At 39.1% G+C, this 21040-nt stretch overlaps 1 protein-coding gene across 2 annotated transcripts in view; it reads left to right on the plus strand.

The window, feature by feature from the left end:
• LOC145996555 (very long chain fatty acid elongase AAEL008004-like) overlaps positions 1-21040 on the plus strand; it is a 51715-nt gene that overhangs the window by 10332 nt on the left and 20343 nt on the right. The window contains exon 1 of one of the 2 annotated variants that reach the window (XM_083133056.1): positions 17885-18158. The exons of the other annotated variant lie outside the window; for it this stretch is intronic. The gene's annotated coding sequence lies outside the window, so the exon portion shown is untranslated. Of the gene's footprint in view, positions 1-17884; positions 18159-21040 lie in introns of those variants that run through there. 2 annotated transcript variants of the gene reach the window in all.

The following is a 21040-nucleotide window of genomic DNA, read 5'->3' on the forward strand; positions in this document are numbered from 1 at the left end:
TATCTTGAACGCCAAATAGTCCCAGGATAAAGCAGTGTTTTGTTTTTACCGAACGAGAGATATCAACTAGTGGTGTGACAGGTAGCTCCTCGCTCGTTCGTGCTGTCAAAGAATTTACCGTGATTTTTCAAACTTTGTAAACTCAGATTGATTTGGTTTATTTTACATCGCTTTTCTGCCACTTTTGGCTAATCGCGAACATGATGAGTGATGGTATGATGAAATTCATGAAGGGACACGCTATGCTAACTACTCCGCAACGGTTATACATTTTTCACTTTTTTCTTAGAAGAATGAGTGATGAATGGCGGCGATTCCTTCTATGTGGACCCACCGTGCAGAACCGAATAACGTATCCTATATAAATCGAGCTTCAAAATTCATCTCTGACTCCCCGTTGATGTAGTGGTGAGGCTGTCGCCTTGTAATCAAGGGACAGATTCGAGCACCAGTGGAGACACATTACACAGTGCAGCAGGAATCCCGGATTCGAATCTCAGTCTGGACATGGGTGTTTTGTGAGTGTCCCTTAATCAATTTCATCATATCATCAGTCATCCTCAACTTACAGATTATTCAAAAGTGGCAGAAAAGTGAAGTAAATTAAACCAAATTAATGTATCGACATTGCACAGCTGTTCGGACTCCACTTTAATCTGTAACTCCGTGTGTGCATAGGATCTAAAACAAACTTTGTTAACTCTACCCCCAGCTGTCTCACTATTCCTATATTTATCCACAGGAGCATCCTCCCAGATAGCCTGCAAGCTCACCCTCCCCCTTCCCACCAGCTAACAATTTCCACTTCAAGCTTTGACGATTTCACTGAAGTCTCTCAGCGGAAAGTTTCCATATTCACGAATTTAGCTCGTGCAGGCATATAAATATCAAACTGCAGGACATTTTTCACGTTAACTCTGATTATGTGAAACGAGGGAAAATATATATTCTTTACCAGGGTTTAAATCGTTCAACTTCGTTCGAATCCCGGCCTGGGCATGAGTGTTCCTTGCGAGTGTCCCTATATCAATTTCATTACTCATCCTCACCGTCGAGATTAAAAGTGGCGAAGTATAGTAAACCAAACCAATGAATTCCGAACGGACTGTCGAAATTTGATCTGCTATTATAATTACTTCTTCCCTTGGTTCCTGCTGTACGGTTTCCTTCCATATGTCTTGCTTATTCCTCATTGTTTCCATCATCTCTCACCCTTCTTTGCCATTGACTACTTTCGTTAATTCATTGCTTGGCCGTTACTCAATCTGTTTCTCTATCATTTTCCTCAGTGCCTTACATTTCTTTTCAATTAATTTCTCTTTGCCTTCATGAGTTTGCATATTCTTTCTTCAGGTACCACTTACCTCATCCATGCCTGGTCTCTCTGCAGACGTTACTCTTTCCGTAATTATCTTTCACTTTAATAGCTTCCTTACTACCTGTCGTTTCTTGTAAAGTTTTTTGTTTCATATCGTCTCCTTTTCTCACAGCTGATCATTCTATCCTCGTCCATAACTTGTCCTTTCATTTCCACTTATTACATCTTGTAATATTATCTTTCTCTTTATTAGTTTCCTTATGGAATACGTAACCTTTCTTTTCGCTTACATTTTTCTTATTCGTATTATTTCCCTTTCTCGTTTACCATATTTTACTGCGTTAGTGTTAATATATCCACTTATTTTCATATCTTTCTATGTTCTAGTCTTTTTTATAATTTTATATGTAAATCACGTATTTTATTTCTTTCAGTTGTTGTGTCTTGTTAATGCTATTTCTCATTCCCAGTTGTCCTCCCCTTTCGCGCAGTGGTAGCGTCGTCGCCTTGTAAGAAGAGGTCGCGGTTCGATACCCGATGGAGGCACATAGTGGTTCGGATTCCACTTTAACCTGTAGGTCCAGTCCCGATTGGCCTTACTGTACATAAAGTCGACTAAAAACACCAACTCATAACCAGTCGTTGACGACAGGGTTCTAAGAAATGTCATTAACTTTCTGAGCATATCAAGTCTCTTCTAGTGTCTGTGAGAAAGTTTTAGTATAGTTATACTTTTTAATAAGTTGTGTTGTCCTGTGCATGTTGTTCTTCAACCTTGCACTTTTAATCTTTCTCAAGGAACTTTTTACACATCTTTTTTTAACTCTTAAGAAAGGTTTTTAGATAAGAGGATATTTTCTCTTATACATTGAAGGTTTTTTTAAATGTATTTTTATTGGTTATTGGAATAATTTCTCTACCTTTATAAGTTAATAGTGACAATCTGGATGAATGACAAATAAATCCAATGAATGAGGGGCCAGGGGCTCCGGGTTCGAATCTCTGCCTGGGCATGGATGTTTGTGAGTGTCCATTCATTAATTTCATCACTCATCACCATCTTGGCAAATTATCCAAAAGTTGCACAAAAAGCGAAGCAAAATAAATCAAATCAATCAATCAATGAATGAGGGAATAAATACAAAGGATTTGAACCTATGGCCAGTGAATTCGTAGCGTGTTATTCATATTTCTGTAGTTCCTATTTTTCTTCTTTTTAGCATTTTTGCTTTCATCAGTTCACTTTCTTCTCCGTGTTACCGTTTCCCTTGTTCATGTATCTTTCGAATATAGTTGTTCAGTCTGAGTATTTCCACCCCCTCCCCGCTCGTTACTTATTCCACCAATCTGACAAGAAGATATCGTTATAAAGTCTAAAAATTATACGTTTCTTTATTGTTAAACTCGGCGGAGGATGTTAAGCACAGTTCGACAAATTAAGTCATGAGACTGAAGCCCTTACTGATAGATTTGATTTTATTTTAATTCGCTTATCTGGCACCTTTGGCTAATCGTGTAGATGAGGATGGGTGGTGATAAGATGAAATTGACCGAGGGACAATCAAAAACACAAATAGATACAACGCAAGCCTCACAAAGAATTATACTGGCTGAGTCCAGACGCCAGAGCCTCGTTAGTCTCCAGTATACAGTTCAGAGTGTACTACGTGAAAGTGAGGTTGACATTTGGGGCTCTCAACAAAGGGTCACTTCTTACACTCCGTGCCGGAGCGGTTAGCACAGCCCGCTACGACTCCAGGGATACCGGCCTGTATTTGGGTGTTCCTTCTGAGTATCACGAATTTCCTCATTTCAACATTCATTTTCATATTCACGACTAGCCAAAAGTGGCATAAAAGTGATGTAAAATAAACCAAATGAATTACAATGAATCAACCGTACACCCCATGAATTCCCTACGTAAATGCATTCGTAACATATCGTTAGCTGGCCTCCGTGGCGGAGTGGTTAGCACAGCGCGCTACGACGCCAGGGATCCAGGGGTTGGAATCCCGGCATGGGTGTTTGTGAGTAGCCCTTCATCAATTTAATTGTATCATCACTCATTCTCATCTTCGCGATTAGCTTAAAGTGGCAAAAAAGCGAAGTAAAATAAATAAATAAATGCTGTTCATTTGGTGTTTTAAGTCCACTTTATGCGCAGTAAGGTTAATCGAGACTGGACCTACAATTTAAAGTGGGATCCGAACCACTATGTGCCTCCACCGAGTATCGAACATGGGACCCCTTGATTACAAGGCGACGACGTACCACTGCGCTATCGCGGAGGCCTATATAATTATAACATACTGTTAGTGCTGGAGGTAGAAGGGGGGACACAGTAGGCCCCCAGATAAGAAATGTGAGTAAAGCATACCCCCAGCTAGGGAAATTTCTCCAAACTGCTTCATTGTGTCCATGTTCAACCATGCAAGCATCTCCTATTTATCCCCAAACTCGACCAAGCAGTTCCTAATCTAAGTAACACAGCATAGTATGGTCTACAGCCTGGTTAACATGACTTGACTCTAGGCATCGCTGGGAGATACATCGCCATGTTGTGAAGTAAGTCGAAGAGTGTCGTAACATCGCTGTGAATCAATGAGCGAATGTCAAATTCATAAAAGACAACTGATCATGTGGATAATATAAAATTCACGAATTCCATTGTTACGCACAATGAAACGACGCATTTTCCCCATGATCTTTTCTCATGATCCGGTCACAAAAGATCCAAACGCAGAATAAAAGTTGACAATTTATCAATGTGACTTCAAATTTTCGGTAAGGGCAATTTTGTTTGTCTTTACGTCAGTAAAGGTATTATTTACCAATTTGTTCCGGAGGTTGAAACTATGACTGGCGGGTTCTATCGTTAGACTCGCGATCGATTATGAAACCAAATTACGGTGTCACGCCTCGGAAGTCTGAACTAGACAATTGGTTAGTGCTCCAACGATAATGCTCAGTGTCACAGGGCAGTGGTTGTTAAAGAATTCCCAGCCCGAAATTAATCGTACGAGTTGAATTATCCCCCTATTACCGAAAGTGTAGTGTCCTCTGAAATGTACTTTTGACGAAGTAAAATACAACCAACAGGCAGCGAAGTCCAGTCTTTTGTACATACCACACAAAGATTTGTAGAGGGCGTTTGAATCGTTGTCAGTAAGTGAAACTGGTTTCTGTTTAATCTTAGTAATGTTTTGTATTGTGTTGCTATTTTTTCTATCGGTTTATTGATTGATTTATTTGGTGTTTTAAGTCCACTTTATGCGCAGTAAAACTAATCGGGACTGGACCTACAGTTTAAAGTGGGATCCGAACCATTATGTGCATCCACCGGGTATCGAATCCGGGACCCCTTCATTACAAGGTGATTACCACTGTGCCATCGGGGAGGCTTTAAATGTTAGTGTAAACGGACACTTACACACTAGTGTAAGTCGGAGAAATCGCAAATTAATTTTTAAAAGTAAACTAGTTTTAGTTTAAGAAAAAAAAATATTGATGGCCAATTTGCCTACTATTATCTTCGCTGTTGGTTGTACATTCACGGACACTTCTGGGTTGTAGTAATCGTATTAAGAATCGATGGAATTGTTACAACCCAGAAGTGTTTGTGACTGTACGCTAGGATGCTCAATTGTTCGTTCAGCCGACTTGTCTTTTGCGCTAGGATGTTTAATTGTTCATTCATCCGGGTTGTTCTTACGTTAGCATGTTAAATTGTTCGTTCATCCTGGTTCATCAAACATGCAAAGGATTAAGAACAGTCGCGTCATCTGCTAATCCATTGCTTGTTTACAAGATTTTCGGATGCACATCGACACAAATCCACGACCTTCACAGCGATACATCGAATCGTTACTTGCACTTTTCTCGAGTGTTGATACAAGTAGCACGTTTTCCTCGGCCTTCTCTTCCCGCAACCTGTCGACGACTTGGCGAAAGTGAAAGTCGTAAAAATACAGGCATGTTCATTACTTGAAGCCACACTTTAACCTACATAATTCCAGAAGCTTAGCCAGTGCGTATTGCGTATTCTCTTTCCTCCCCCCCACTTTTTTATACTTGCCACAATCCAAGGTTAAGGACAACTCAAGTTTTCACTCTTTCAACCAGAACCACCTGCTTCAACTTCGACGATTTGGGGCGTAAGGGAATTACTTCACACGCACCAATTACTTGAAAGTGTATTTTTTTTATCGAACCCAAGGAAATGGAAGAAGAAAACGCTCTCCGGTTATGAAATATGAGTTCAACACATGTTTTCTCTTTTGTTATACAAGTGTTTACTTAATGTTGTTGCATGCTCACTTAACAGACACATACACATATACCTAGGTAATGATAAATGGGTTCTAGTGTATATTTTCCTCATGTTCGTTTCCGTATTTTACGCGTACATGCAAGAAGTTTCTGTTGTGTAGTTTTTAAGAGATTCGTCATGTATTACTACTCTGGATCTCTTGCCAAACTAAGACACGTGCCTTGTAAGAAATAGTTCCCTTCCTATGTATTAATTCTGGTGATATTTCGCCCACAGACACTCGCAGCTGTACACCTCATAATTGAGGTTCCACAGCTGTAATGTAGGTTTATGTTTCTTTCATCGATATCACCAATCATCCACATCTTCGCGATTAGCAAAAAGCGGCAGAAAATACGTTGTGAAATAAGACAAATAAAAATGAAATGAATAAGTGACATTTTGGTCATTTCTGAGTGCATTAAGAGAAAAGGATATTACAGGCTACACTGTAGATAAATTGTTTTCGTGTTGTGTTTACCAATTTCAGAAGGCTTCACTGAGTCCAATGCAATTTGTATGACATGGCAATTTCTCTCGAAAATTGAAGAATGGCACATTTTACTTTCTAATAAAAAATGACCAAAATGTAACTTACTATGTTTTTCACCCGAGCCCTTTAAATGACTAGGAGTTTTATTTATTTATTTTTTGTTATTAATCGTCGCTTTTCTGCCACTTTTGGCTAATCGCGATGATGGGGATGAGTGATGAAATTATAAAGGGGAAGGGACACTCACAAAGTGCACCCCTGACCAGGCGAGGATTCGAACCCTGGACCCCTGACGTTGTAACGCTGTTAAACACTTCGGCAAATAGATCGGCAGATTATAAGAAATGAAATAGACATAAAATAAGAAAATAAATAAATAATAAGAGAAAATAAGAAGAATTCAAATATAGTAGAAAAATAGAATGATGGAAATAAAAATAACTAGAGATAACAAGACAAAACAACGAAATAACCATATGAAAACATCGAGAGCGTTAAGAGGGCAGTTTATATTCTGCAACGAACAAAGCGCGGACCTCTGCGAGAGAATGTCCCTTGAACTGGAAACACATTGGTCGTCTCAAGGACTCCACCGACCACGTGAGGCAGGCAGCCGCACATGTCCGTCGTGATCGGAATGACGCACGGCCAATAAAATCCGATCGTTTATGGGATCTTTCCTTCCGTGTATTACGAGGCTACAACCGCCGTGAATAGCAATGAACCAGTGTCTAAAATAAAAGTGCGTACTGGTAGGCCTACGATGCAGGGTTGGCATGTTTCAAGAAGCAGATTATCGTCAGTCATCCGGGGAAAAAATCCTAATACTCTAGCAAGAACACTTGAATTGAGTTTTCTAAGTTCACCTTATGGACACATAAGGTAAACGGGATTGGATTTAAGGTTTATGTGAATGATTGATTTAGTTTATTAACTTATTATGAAAATATAAATGAAACAGACGTAAATAAGAATTGGGAGCACATACGTAATGCAATAGAATCAGCCGCTAAAGAAAGTATAGGATACCATAAACCAAGAAAACGTAAGCCATGGTTTGATAATGAATGTCATAATCTAATAGAAATAAGAAATGAGGCTAGACTTAGGTGGTTAAATAACTTTGATGATACAAATCTAAGCAATTAGAATATAATAAAGCGAGAAGTTAACCGGACGTTTAGAAGTAAAAAAAAAAGGAGATTACTTGAAAAGTAAAATTAACGAAATTGAAACAAACAGCAAAAACAAAAATATCAGAGATTTATATAAAGGTGTAAATGAATTTAGAAAGGGGTGGCAACCTAAAATAAACTTATAAAAGATAAAGACGGTGATTTTCTAGCTGACCCCAGCGATATTCTAAGTAGATGGAATAACTACTTTAATGATCTTTTAAATGTTCATGTAGGAGATAAATCAGAAGTAAATGAAGTCTACACAGCAGAACCTTTAGTTCAAGAACCTAACTTGACTGAAGTTAAAGATGCTAATAAAAGGCTAAAGAATAACAAAGCACCTGGCATTTATTTAATACCAGCTGAGTTAATTAAATATGGTGGAAATTCGATAATATGTGAAATTCATAAATTAATTTGTTTAATATGGAATAAATAAGAAATCCCTCAACAGTGCAAAGAATCCATAATTGTTCCTGTGTTTAAGAAAGGTGATAAAATGAACTGAAATAATTACAGCGGAATTTCTCTACTCTCAACAACATATAAAATATTATCTAACATTCTTTTAACAAGACTAATCTCATATGCTAATGAAATTATAGGTGATTATCAATGTGGATTTAAACGTAACAGATCAAATTTTTCACATTAGACAGACACTTGAAAAAAAGTTGGAATATATATAATTCGGTCAAAAGAGATAAATTATATAATATATTAGTCGAGTTTGGAATATCTAAGAAGCTTGTTAGTATGATAAAAGTATGCACCAATGAAACAGAAATTAAAATTCGTGTGGATATTAATGTGTCTGACAAATTTACAATTCATGATGGGTTAAAACAAGGAGATGCATTATCTCCATTGCTCTTTAATTTTGCCTTAAAATATGCTGTTAGGAAGGTAAAAGAAACTAACGAAGGACTAAAATTAAATGGTGTGACTCAGTTGTTAGCATATCAGATGATTTAGACTTATTAGGGGATGATATAAATACAATTAAGAATAATGCTAAAATATTTTTCAAAACTGCTAAAGAGATAGGTTTGGAAGTTAACAAAGAGAAAACGAAATATATGCTTACAGGCCGAAACCAAGTGTTACGTAATAATCAAAATCTAATTATTGATAACAACTCGTTTGAACCAGTTTCCAAATTCAAAAACGTAGGAGTAATATTAACAAATGAAAATTATATTAAAGAGGAAATAAAAAGTAGTCATAATTCAGGAAATGCATGTTACTTTTCTATTCATAATCTTTTGTCTTCCCGTTTATATCTAAGAAACTAAAAGTTAAAATATGCAAAACAGTAATTTTGCCTGTAGTATTATATGGATGTGAAACTTGGTCCCTTACATTGAAAGAGGAACATAAATTGAGAGTATTTGAAAATAAGATCCTTAGGAAAATCTTTGGACCTAAAAGGGATGAGGAGACAGGTGAGTGGAGAAGGTTACATAATTTAGAACTACATAATTTGTATTCATGTCCAGATATTATTAGAATAATTAAATCGAGAAGACTTAGGTGGGCAGGCCATGTGGCACGGATGGGAGAGGAGAGAGGAGTTCACAGGATTCTTGTTGGGAAACCTGATGGTAAGAGACCTGTAGGAAGGCCAAGACGAAGATGGAGGACAACGTTGAGATGGACCTAAAGGAAATCGGTAGGGATGAAAAAGAGTATATAGATCTTGCTCAAGATAGGGACAGATGGAAGGCCTGTGTTGCTGCAGCCATGAACCTTCGGGTTTTAAAAAGGCTAGAGAGTTAGTTAGTTAGTTAGTTTATATTACTGGCATATAACGATGAAACTAATGAGAGAAAATCGCTAACACGCATGCTATTGCCGGTACTCGAATGAGGAACGAACAAACAGTAAACAAACTTGACGGTTCATTTGGAGGTCTTCATTTTTCACACTTTCACACATTTCCAAAACATGATACGATCTATAGAGGCTAATAATTGTACACATTTAGCTGTACAGTGGGATCCATGAGTATTACCATGCAAATTGTCCATCACCATGTTCCTGCACGTTATTTGACCCAACAAGAGCTTCCAGAATAAAAGAAAACTAAAATCAATCTGTTGACAACTTCTGCACCAGCATACATAAAGATCCATCGCTTATAGGATGTAAGAGAAAAATTAATTAAAATAGTCATGCACAATTTGCACGGTAATACTCATGGATCCCACTGTATATGCATATATTCTTCGCCACCGATTGAACTTCCAACAATCTCACTGAATGCATCGACTTGCATTCAGGAGAGTATCATGTCAATTTCGTAGCAAGTTTTGCGACTCATGATTGGCTAGTAAAAAATGTACTCGAAAATTATAATGGAAAATGTTATGCAAGAAAACATCCAGTTTTTTTTGTTTTCTGCCGTACTATAAAAATCTGGGAGGGGGTATAAAGGGGACTGAGATTATTTCGGGGCAACTTCAGCCCCCCTAGCTCGCCTGGAGCGCCGTCCTTCCTAGTGAAACTCTGGCGTCTGGACTCATGGCCAAGATAATCATGCGTGGGACTAGTGTGCTGGTGTGTTGTTGCCCTTGTGTATTTGTGACTGTCCTTTCGTGCAACGGCGGCTGTTCCTTAGGTAGCAAAGTTATGTAAACATCAAGTGTTAAGGAACTTACATATATAATTATTAAACTTAATTTGTAGAGAATTGTAGTTACATAATGTTACCATTAAGCAAATAACTTCGAGCAATTTCTGTTGTTGTTTGGCTTGCACGGGATGGAAATTCCATCTTTCCGCGCAGTGATGCACTCGTCCCTTCATGAGGTTGAATTTTGGACGGCTTACAAGAAAGTCAGCCTTGGGGCATTTGTGTTCTTTCTGAGTGTTCCTTCATCATATCATCACTCATCGTCCCGATCAGCTATAAGTTACAGAAAAGAGACGTAAAAATCTAATTCAATCACTGAGCCAAATCCAAATAAATATTTCTTTATATTTTCATAATGTTGGAGCATCTGCAGCATGCTAGTAAACATTATGAGATATTTTCGTGGTGGAGTAGTTAGCACAGCGCGCTACGACGCCATGTGTTCCGGTTACGAATCCCGGTCTGCGTATAAGTGTTATTTTGTGAGTGTCAATTTCATCATATCGTCACTCACGTCGCGATTAGCGAAAGTGGCGAAACGCGAAGAATAATAAACCAAATCAACCAATCAATCGTTAGATATTTGTCAAATAAATTAGCTTTGTCTTATCTGCGAATCAAACACAGAATCCTTAGTTTCGGACCTGCTACGTTAACCAGTACACCACGGAGGCCTTCTATCTGACAAGCAATCTTACACACATCAATCCCAGAGCTGAGCGTGAGAAATATTCAAGAAATATTAACATTTCTGTAGAGTAAGTTCGCCAACTGGAACCAAATGAGCTTGCAACGTGGTTGCATAGTGTGAAAAAAACATGAAATTTCCTGAATTAAAAGAAATATGCATGCATTGCTCAAATCGTGACCTATTTACTTAAGCACTATATGAGCGTTTCAGTCAACATGGGATTTTCCGCCTAGGATCGAACCGTGGGGCCAACGTCCTGAGGAGAAAGGTACACATATGTTGCACACAGAGCGTGAAAATTACTCATTTGCGAAAATAAGTAACACAAAAAGTTTCGCGCATTAATACGAGAAATGGAAGAAAGGTGCGAGCGTGAGATATGAATTAATACAGTGCTGACTGTACATTTATTTCTCAGCGTTAAGTTCTGTGTTCGGAGTTATTTCAAGGTTTACTATTTCACATCGTAATTTGTCTTATAAGTTTGGAATAGTTCCCGTGTTCTACGTGCGTGTTGTAAGTATTAAAGATATCTAACAGTTTACGTCGAAAGTATGATCGTATCGCATGTTTCTTATTTTGCGTTGATATCTTCAATTTTTTGCTTATCGCGACGATGAGAATAATGATTGATGGATTTGGTTCATTTTACTTCGCTTTTCTGCCCCTTTCGGCTAATTGCGAAGATGAGGATGGGTGATGATATGTTTAAATTTATGAAGGATTTGAAATCTGGACCGCTGACGTTGTAATGCGCTGTGCTAACCACTCCGCCACGGAGGTCGGCAATGAGTAGTCTATTGCTTATAGGAATACATGAGTTTATAGTGCCTGTTTTTGCCTATTTTTGTTAGAAGTGCCTATTTGAGTGCCTAAGATGAAAAAATTTTGGTTGGATTTCGAGTTTCTTTTCTTTCTTTTAAACATGTCTCTCGATTTTATCGTTTTGCGCTATTGTATTATGCATAAATTGTGCTCTAACCCCTCATTTAGTTAGAGAGGTTCCATGTGAAGGATGCAGCACTCCACATACAGAGAATGTAAACCATTGGATAAATCCATTTCAAGCCATTTCTGAAAAGAATACACCATGTTTTGCTGTCTATTGTTGCTATGCCGACCTACGTGGCGAAGTGGTTACGACGGCAGATGCCTCGGGTTCGAATCCTGTCCTGGGCATTGGCGTTCTTCGTCCCATCATCAATTTTATCATATCGGTGATCCTCATCTTCGCGGTTAGCCAAAAGTGGCAGAAAAGCGAAGGAAAATAAACCGAATCAATCAATCAATCTGGAGTTGCCTATTTTAATCATAAGTGTTTAGTGCGAAGATAATTGGTTTCTGAGTGCCTAATGATGGAATGCATGTAGATGCCCGTCAATTTTAAGGCCTATTTTTTAGAGCCTTTAGTGTCTATCATCCTAGTGATAAGACACAAAAGAGTTTTGTTGTAGTTCACGCATCAAAGGCCAATATGTAATGATTTGTTACAGTTTTCGATTATATTAATCTTCCGGCACTCGCGCTTGCTTATATCTGTCACATGAGTATTGGCGCGTTGTATTTTTTACAACACTCACTATTTTCAGTCATACAATTGTAATTCTTCAATAAAGTAGTTTCTTAATTTTCTTCATATTTATTAATGCTTTTTATACTAATTCATTGACTAATTCATTCATTAATGACATTGTATCTAAAGCAATTTACTCTTGGGGATGGCGTCGTCGCCTTGTAATCAAGGGGTCCCGGGTTCGATTCCCGGTGGAGGCATATAGTAGTTCGGATCCAACTTTAAACTGTAGGTCCAATCCCGATTAGCCTTACTGTGCATAAAGTGGACTTAAAACAACAAATCAATCCAATCAATCAATCCAACTCTTGGTGATGGAATTGAAAAAAGAACGCAAGACTACACGCGTTGTAAAAAGTACAACAGACACACATTCGCTCCTTCATTCTTCTGTTGCAACTAAACGAGTGACTAATAAAACCACACATTTAGCAGTAACTATGAGTTAGGACCAACAAACGAATTCGTTGTTGGAATCCATTGTTGGTGACCAAGCTTTTAAAATTTATATATTGTTGTACTTTTTACAACAGCCCGAGTGCCGGAATGTTAACGATCATTTTACGTGCATTAGGGGCGTCACGGCAGTCCCTGTCTGATCCTGATTCTGTACCTGATCAGCTGCAGAACGGAAACTACGAATCCAGAACAGTTATCGGGGAAAATAAGCAGAACACATTCGAATGCTAATTCCATACTTCGCATCGCCCAACTGTGGTACTGAACGTGATAATACGGAGCACTAGAACTGTGTAGAAGCCATAAAGAAAAGGAACTGACGATTTCACGGTGTAATCTCAATGAAACTTGAGAAGAGGGGTTATGACATTCAACTGCATCGTCGGTTAGAAAACAAAGCACAAACGTCGATTAAGATGCACAGCACGCCTACCGTGTAAATGGCGAGTTCCTTATGGTTGGCTATCCACTCGATGTACCCTTGACACTTACCTATGAATAAGCAGCTTCTTTCTGCAACGGTGGAGAGAACAATGCGAAAAAGTGTGTCAGTGATTCTTGTTTACCCATTGAAGCGTTGATGGGAGGACAAGAGGGTTGTGTTTGCAATTGACGTATTGAAGATTTGGTATAACGTCGCCATCTGTCGGTTGTCCCTGAGATATTTTCTGCAGCAAGCGCGTGCGTACTGATGGGGCGCAGATATGTGCGCACTTGACCAATACTATGAAATTTTGTCTTTCGACGCGCACTGCGGCTGGCGACGCGATAGTACCAATGTCGTTCTGGGACGTTCTGTTTTGGTGGCTTTTGCTAAGATTGTGACGCTCTTTCTCTCTTTTCACGTGTCACGGGTTCGAATCCCGGCCTGGGCATGGGTGTTCTTTGTGAGTGTTCCTTCATCAAGTTCACCATATCATCACTTATCCTTATCTTCGGAATTAGCCAACGGTGGCATAAAAGCGAAGTAAAATGAACCAAATCAATCAATCAATCTTTATCTATTTTTACTTCTATTTCTTTCTGCATCTCTCTTGCTTCCCTGTTTTCCATATCTTCCTCTTTCTTTCTTTTCCTGTCTCTATAATTCTTTCGTTCTTCTTCTGTTTTCTATCACTATATTTAGTTTTCTCTCTCATCCTCCTCCCCCTCTCTCTGCGTTTGTCCTTTTTTTAAACTCTCTCTTTTCCCCTTCTTCTTGTTTCTCCATACATTTCTCATTCATTTTTTCTCCATTTCCTCTCTCTTTCTTTTCCTCTATTTTCAGTCACTTTCGCTCTCTTGAATTTCGTCTATCACCCATCTCTCTGTATTTATCTCCCTGTGTGCGTCTATCCTCTTTTCCTCTGCCCCTTTGTTTCTTTCTTTTTCTGTTCTCCATATCTGTTTTATTCATTTATTCTTCCCTCAGGGGGCAAGGATTCGAATCCCGGGCCAGTCATCGGTGTTATTTTGGAGTGTATCGATTTAATCATATTATCACTCATACTCATCTTCGCGATTATTATCCAAAAACGGCAGAAGAGAGAAGTAAAATAAACCAAATCAAACATTTTTCTTCTCCTTTCTCTCTATCTTTTCGTCTGCTTCCAAGTTTGATTTTGTTCCTCTGTTTTCGGTCATTTTCGCTCTCTTGAATTTTGTCTTCCACCCCATCTCTCTATTTCTCTTTCTTTATCACCTTATCCTCTGTTTCTTTTTCTTCCTCTCTGTCTTTTCCTCTGTTTCTACAGTTCTTTCTTTCCTAATCTGTTTTCTATCTTTATCCTCCTGTGTTCGTGCGAATCTTACTCTGTTTTAAATAATTCTAAAAAATTGCCACTCAGAATATTTACTAGCTGGGCAAGAGAATTTTGTTTTTTGTTTGAAGTCCACTTTATGCACATGTAGGTTAATTTGCAACTGAACCTAAAGTTTAAAGTTCGATCAGGTCCACTGGGTATCGAACCCAGGACCCCGTGATTACAAGGTGGCGAATTTATCACTACGCCATCGGAGAGGCAGTCATCCATTCAGTAGCGATGGCCATTGCAGCTACATTGCTGAGCCTCAGGGTGACATATTCGCATATGCTCACTTCGGCAGGGGGAGGGGGGACATGCAGCACGAGTGTGTACTACATGTGCAAGTGCGTGATTGTGCAAAACAACGTCGTTGAACAACCTCAGTTGCACAACGCACGTGGAGATTTATGTTTCCGTGTGTAAGTGAGCGTTCCTTCAACCTATATAGTGTCTACCCTGTAACACTTTTTCACTGGAAAAAAAAGTGTTTACAAGTATCTGTCATGACAATACCGTTTTCACCGAAGACACTCCGGTTAAATTGGTCACCTGTCCACTTGTATTTAGGAGTTCCTTTCAGGAAGAGGTTCGGCTAAAGTAAGCATTGGTGACTGACTTTTTTCTCGTGGTTTTCGTTCATTGTTATCACTGTGACGTTCCATGCCGTTGTGATTGCCACAGCGCGCTACGACGCCAGGGATCCTGGATTCGAATCCCGGGCTTGGCATGAGTGTCCTTTGTGAGTGTCCCTTCATCATTTTTAACACATCATCACTCATCCTCATCGTCGCTATTATCTAAAAGTGGCAGGAAAGCGACATAAATAACCTAATTCATTCAATCAATCATCAACACCGCTTTAATCTATCTTTGAATAATCGCAACGATAAGGATGAGTTGATGAAGGAGCACTCGCAAAGGACATGCTCCGTTGCAGTAGTGTCAATGTCGTCACCTTGCAATCGACAGGTCCCGTGGTACTTTGGTGCATAGTGGATTGGATTCCTTTTGTAGGCCCAGCCCCGATTAGCCTATCTGTGCATAAAGTGGACTTTATCCTGGAAAGAACCTGCTCCGAGCGCTCGGCTTACCATCTCGAAATCGGGCTCTGGACTGGTCAGGGATGTTACTTTGTTGCGTCCCTGCAACAGTTTGATTTAATCATCCTCAGCGCCACGATTTGCCTGCAGAGGTAGAAAGGCGACGTTCATTTTTAGAAGTCTTGTCAGCCTTCTGTCTCAATTTCCTCTTCCACCTAGCGTTGCTGTCTTGTAATCTAGGAGTCCCTGGTCCGATACCCGGTGGAAGCACATAGTGGTTCGTTTCCCACTTTAAACTGAAGGCCCAGTCTCGATTACCCTTCCTGTGTATAAAAATGGCTTAAAACAAAAACCCCAGACTCTTCTGCATCGGTATCTACAGCGCTTATAAAGATGAGATTCACTGATAGGACCATGCAGTAAATCTATTCTTTTAAGGGCTCAATCGCAATCATTCCATCTGCCCAGAACATTAACAGCCAGCCAATGAACAACCTCTGCAACTAGTTAAAAAAGAGAAATTAAAAATCTTTGCCTCGCCATTACATATGACCTGGTTGGAAGTGGCGATTAGCACATTGTCCATGAAAAGACGACCTTGAGCCGAGCGTAAGTACTTAGCCTTCTGTTTGAGAAAAAAAACTCCTCTCTGTGGTCAAACACGCGAAGAGAGGAAACTGCTATCCATCCTCTTTACGCATGGGAAACGCGCATGTCTTGAAATGGGCAATCTTCAATGTTGCGGTATTAGGAAAGTAAGACTGAAAAATGTTATTCTTTTCCGCATTTTATAAATTTTTAGACCCTTTTTTGGGTGAAGCTCTTTTGAATAAACGCTTGATCAAGAGATGGCTCTGATTGAACATTCGAACGTAAATGTAGAGACTAGTAATTTATAGGACAGTTATAATCTGTGAACTTGCAGGAACAGCAATAGTCTGTGTTAAATGTTCATGTCGTTCAATCATTTGTTCGTCCATGATCATAACTCGTTTTAGTTCTTGTAGTAATGGCTTGAGTGTATTAAGAATGAAGATTTATGCATTTAGATTTCAATATAATGTAGATGAACAAGCACAATGCAGTAACCATTATGCTTTCTACCGTGCAGAAGTGATCGTAAGATTTTGTGTAAAACCACTGGCATATAGTGGGATCCACTAGTATTGCTCGGCAAATTGTCCATGACTATTTTCATTAACTTTTCTCTTACATCCTATGTGTTTTTAAGCGATGGATTTTTTGGTATGCTGGTACAGAAGTTGTTAACAGCTTGTTTTGAGTTTTCTTTTAATTCTTGAAACTCTTATTGGGTCAAATAAAGAGCACGAACATGGTGATGGACAATTTGCACGGTAATACTCATGGATCCCACTGTACGTTGGTAGAAGCTTATGAGGCTACAGCCACTCCCAGAAATTTTGAGGAAACATTTTCTTCAAATAAAGGCAGTAAAGAAATCGAGACAAACTGAAAGGAAGTAGTCAAGAAAATTATTGTGGTCTTGAACAAAATTAGTGTGTTGTGTTCAATTGCGGATGTTTCGTCTGAAGGAAATTGTTCCATTAGAGAGCTACCAGAGGATTTGTAAGTTGGTGACACAGTTAGCTTTAAGTATGCTTCCCTAGTATAGTATCGGTAGAGATGAAAAGAAGATTTTCAGTGTTCAAGTCTTTGTTAAGAGACAATCAATAGTCATTTTGCTTTGACAACTTACATATGTTGTTAGTAGCGCATTGCGATGCAGGGCTGGGGAAATAAAAACGGAAGCTTGTTGAAAGAGAACATTGCGAACATTTTATAGGTCGTTTCTGTTGTTTTTATGGCATTATTGATTTTTTTTTATGGAGCATCAAAATTGCAGTCTAGTGATCAGTCTTCGGGACATCTAAATTTAGTCGATCACCTCCGACTCTTCTAAAACTAATAATAAGTTATCAGAAGAGTAAGTGGGGATTTCTCCACCTTGAAGTATAAAAGTAAGTGATCACCTCGATGACTACGTCTAAAACTAACTATAGTTATTTAATTAGTGTAGCGAAACAATTCGCAATAAGTTTTCAGAGTTGTAACTATCAAGAAAACTGTTGGAGGTAATTATGTGGAAGTTCCCTGGCAACATTGGTTTCGGTGTGCGACTTTGGACTTAGGTAGACGGAAGTCTTATGCACCATAATTATATTCTGCAAGCATGAAGAACCAAAACAACAAAACAAAAAAAAAGGCCCTGACACCAACGTATGTTACCTTTGCCTAGGTCGCTTCCTTCCAAGCATATTTGCCGCGGCCACGAATGACGTCAAAGAAACTGGTCTTCGCAAACTCTGAAACTTGCCCAGGGGAGAGGCCAGTACTCTTTGAAACACACTGGGAAATGTGGTTTTTCCCAAGCCCCAACGTGTAGTGTATTGGTGCAGAAAACTGCTTCGAAGAGTGAAGGTCATTCCTTTCGGGCTTTTGTTTTAAGCATTCTTCCCTTTGTTTTGTCCACTTTGAGAGTCGCTGGATTCAGTCTAAGCTGTTGCTTGTCTTTAGCGCGTCTTGCGACAGACGTTGATCTTCCAGCAGTGTTTAGCAGCATCGGAACTTCAAGATCATGTACAGATTGCGACAACGTGCTGGTTCGTAGTGCTGTCGGCTTTGCAACGCTGTTGCGACATAATACCCGAGGTTATAGTGTAAGTAGGTCTTTTTAATAGTTCTGTTTAGAAAGAACCAGTTACCAGTATGTGTATTTATTGTTCTAGCAACCAATTGATTACATGGCACCCGAGTAGCAGATGTATCTTCTATATGTATTTTCTTACTAAAGTATCTCTGCTTCTTAGATGTTTGTCACGATAATGAAGATGAAATATGAATACTTTCAGAGTTAGACCGATAACATTACTTTGCTTTCAAAAGTAACCCTTTAACGTTACTTTGTTTTCAAAAGTAACTATTTACAGTTTTTTTGCTTCCAAAACTAACATGTTACCGTTATCTTGCTTCCAAAATTAACCATTTACCGTCACTTTACTTCCAAAACTAACATGTTACCGTTATCATGCTTCCAAATTAACCATTTACCGTTACTTTGATTGCAAAAGTAGCTATTTACGGTTATTTTTTGCTTGTAGAAGTAACGTGTTACCGCTACCGGTACGTTTCTTCCAAAATTAACGATTAACTTTGGTTCCAAAAGTAACTGTTTACCGTTATTTTGTTTCCAAAACTTACATGTTACATTTATCTAACCTACTCTCCAGCTCTCTTAAACCCGAAGGTTCATGGCTGCAGCAACAAAGGCCTTCCATCTCAACGTTATCTCTCCATCTTCGTCTTGGCCTTCCTACAGGTCTCTTACCATCAGGTTTCCCAACAAGAATCCTGTAAACTTCTTTCGTCTCCCATTCGTGCCACATGGCCTGCCCACCTAAGTCTTCTTGATTTAATCATTCTAATAATATCTGGACATGAATACAAATTATGTAGTTCTAAATTATGTAACCTTCTCCACTCACCTGTCTCCTCATCCATTTTAGGTCCAAATATTTTCTTAATAATCTTATTTTCAAATACTCTCAATTTATTTTCATCTTTTTTTTTACGTTACATTTATCTTGCTTCCAAAAGTAACCATTTACCGTTACTTTGCTTCCAAAAATAACATGTTATTGTTACTTTGCTTCCATGTTTCCAAGTCACAAATTTCGATTGTTGCTTCGGTCTGAAACTTCAGTTAGTATTAATTTTCTTCCTTATTCACCCCCACGTTCTATATTTGTCTACTTTATTTTTCTCTTTGATATTTCATTTCGTTTTATATCGCTTCTGTTTCTACTCTTCGTATTAGTTTGCTTTTCTATACGTATATATCTGATTTATTCTGAATATGCGTTACTGATTCTTCGCTTGCCAGAAATTACAGAGAAATTTCAACTAAATTCATTCTTGGAACCAAAGAAATGCAAAGTTGGGATGTCGATTGATTGATTAAATTATATTATTTTACGTGGCTTTTATGCTACTATTGATTAACCTCGACGATGAGTGTAAGTCATGATATGATTAAATTGACGAAGGGACACTCGCAAAGAACACCCCTGCCCAGGCCGGGATTCGAACCTGGGACCCCTGGCGTCGTAGCGCGGTGTGTTAACCACTCCGCCACGGAGATCAACGCGGAAGAAATATGTCCACAAAGAAACAATGAAAGAGTAAATCAATATAACAACAATGAAACTAGACCTTATTTACAAATGACGGTGTTGGCGATTTAGGTCAACAAAATATACGCAGGTCCCATTCACAAACAAGGTGCGGTTCGTTTAAAGAAAGTGTAGTTCGCCCCCCCCCCTTCGTCAGTAATTAACTTAAACGCTTGTACTATTGGTTCCTCTTTCAATTTTGTCCGGTTTGTTCTAACGGCTCTATTGGGTCAATCCTTCCTCGGTTGTAATACTGAACTTGTCGACCTTGCACTTCTTAAAAAGTAAAAAGTCAATCGCCCAGAGTACCGCAACAGGTCTCTTTTGGGATTTTTAACAGGGAACGCAAAAAGCAGTTCCTAGTTTCTGCCACTCGCTTCGTACACGGAGTGTTTCAGCGTGAGTCATGTTGTGCAACGTACCTATCTAACGTGTGGAACAGTGTTCGCTGGGGTGGAATAAATATTTCCTTCTGGTTTCTACTTCAGCTAAAGCTTCTCTCTCTCTCTTTATTTGTTCTCTTCTATGGCTCTTTCCATGTCTTTCTCCGTCCTTTCTCTCTCTATCATTGTTTACTTCTCACCTTCTCTATCCCTTTATATTTCTCTTTATACCTATTTTCTCTCCAGTTCCCTCTTGTATCTTCTGTCCTTTTCTTTTTTGGTTTATTTCTCACTCTTGCCCATTCCATATCTTTGACGTATCTTGTCTCTAAGGGAGAATTCACGCCGAAGCGAACAGGTGTTTCTTGGTAACGAGCCAATCAGCGGCAACGTTTCACACCGTAGCGGCATGACAGTATGCACAAACCTGCGTTCGATTGGTGAAATCTCACCAATCATTCCCTCTCATTGTTTCTCTTTTAGAATTTTTCTCTCTCTCTTTCTCTGAGATGTAAGAGGGGACTCTTTTAAAGACACCCCAATGCCAACCCCCTTCCACGTAGTACACCCTAAACTGCATTTTGCAGACTAGCGAGGCTCTGGCGTCTGGACTCACAGACATTAAAATCCTCTGTGGGGGCTCGTGTTGTCCATATGTGTTGATGAATGTCTCTTCATCCATTTCATACTATCGTAACATGCCTCGCACCTCCACCACGTATGATACCCTACTGCAGTAACTCAGTCATCATTCATCCTCGACAATTGGGATACTCGCTGTTCATGGTAAGCTTGATGGTAACGTGCGAGAGGTACTAATTACTCATATATGAATGGCAAAACACAATACTTGAGTATTAAACCCCGAAAGACTGGATAAGCATGGCTAATGGAAAAGGTATACCTGTCTCTGTACAGTAGCTGAAGTTCTGCGAAGAATGGTTATGGTCGTAACTGTACAAAAGAGTCTGATTCGCGACTCGCTCC

The sequence above is a fragment of the Lepisma saccharinum genome, chromosome 1 (assembly GCF_977018435.1).
Source record: "Lepisma saccharinum chromosome 1, izLepSacc3.1, whole genome shotgun sequence".
NCBI lineage: Eukaryota > Metazoa > Arthropoda > Insecta > Zygentoma > Lepismatidae > Lepisma > Lepisma saccharinum.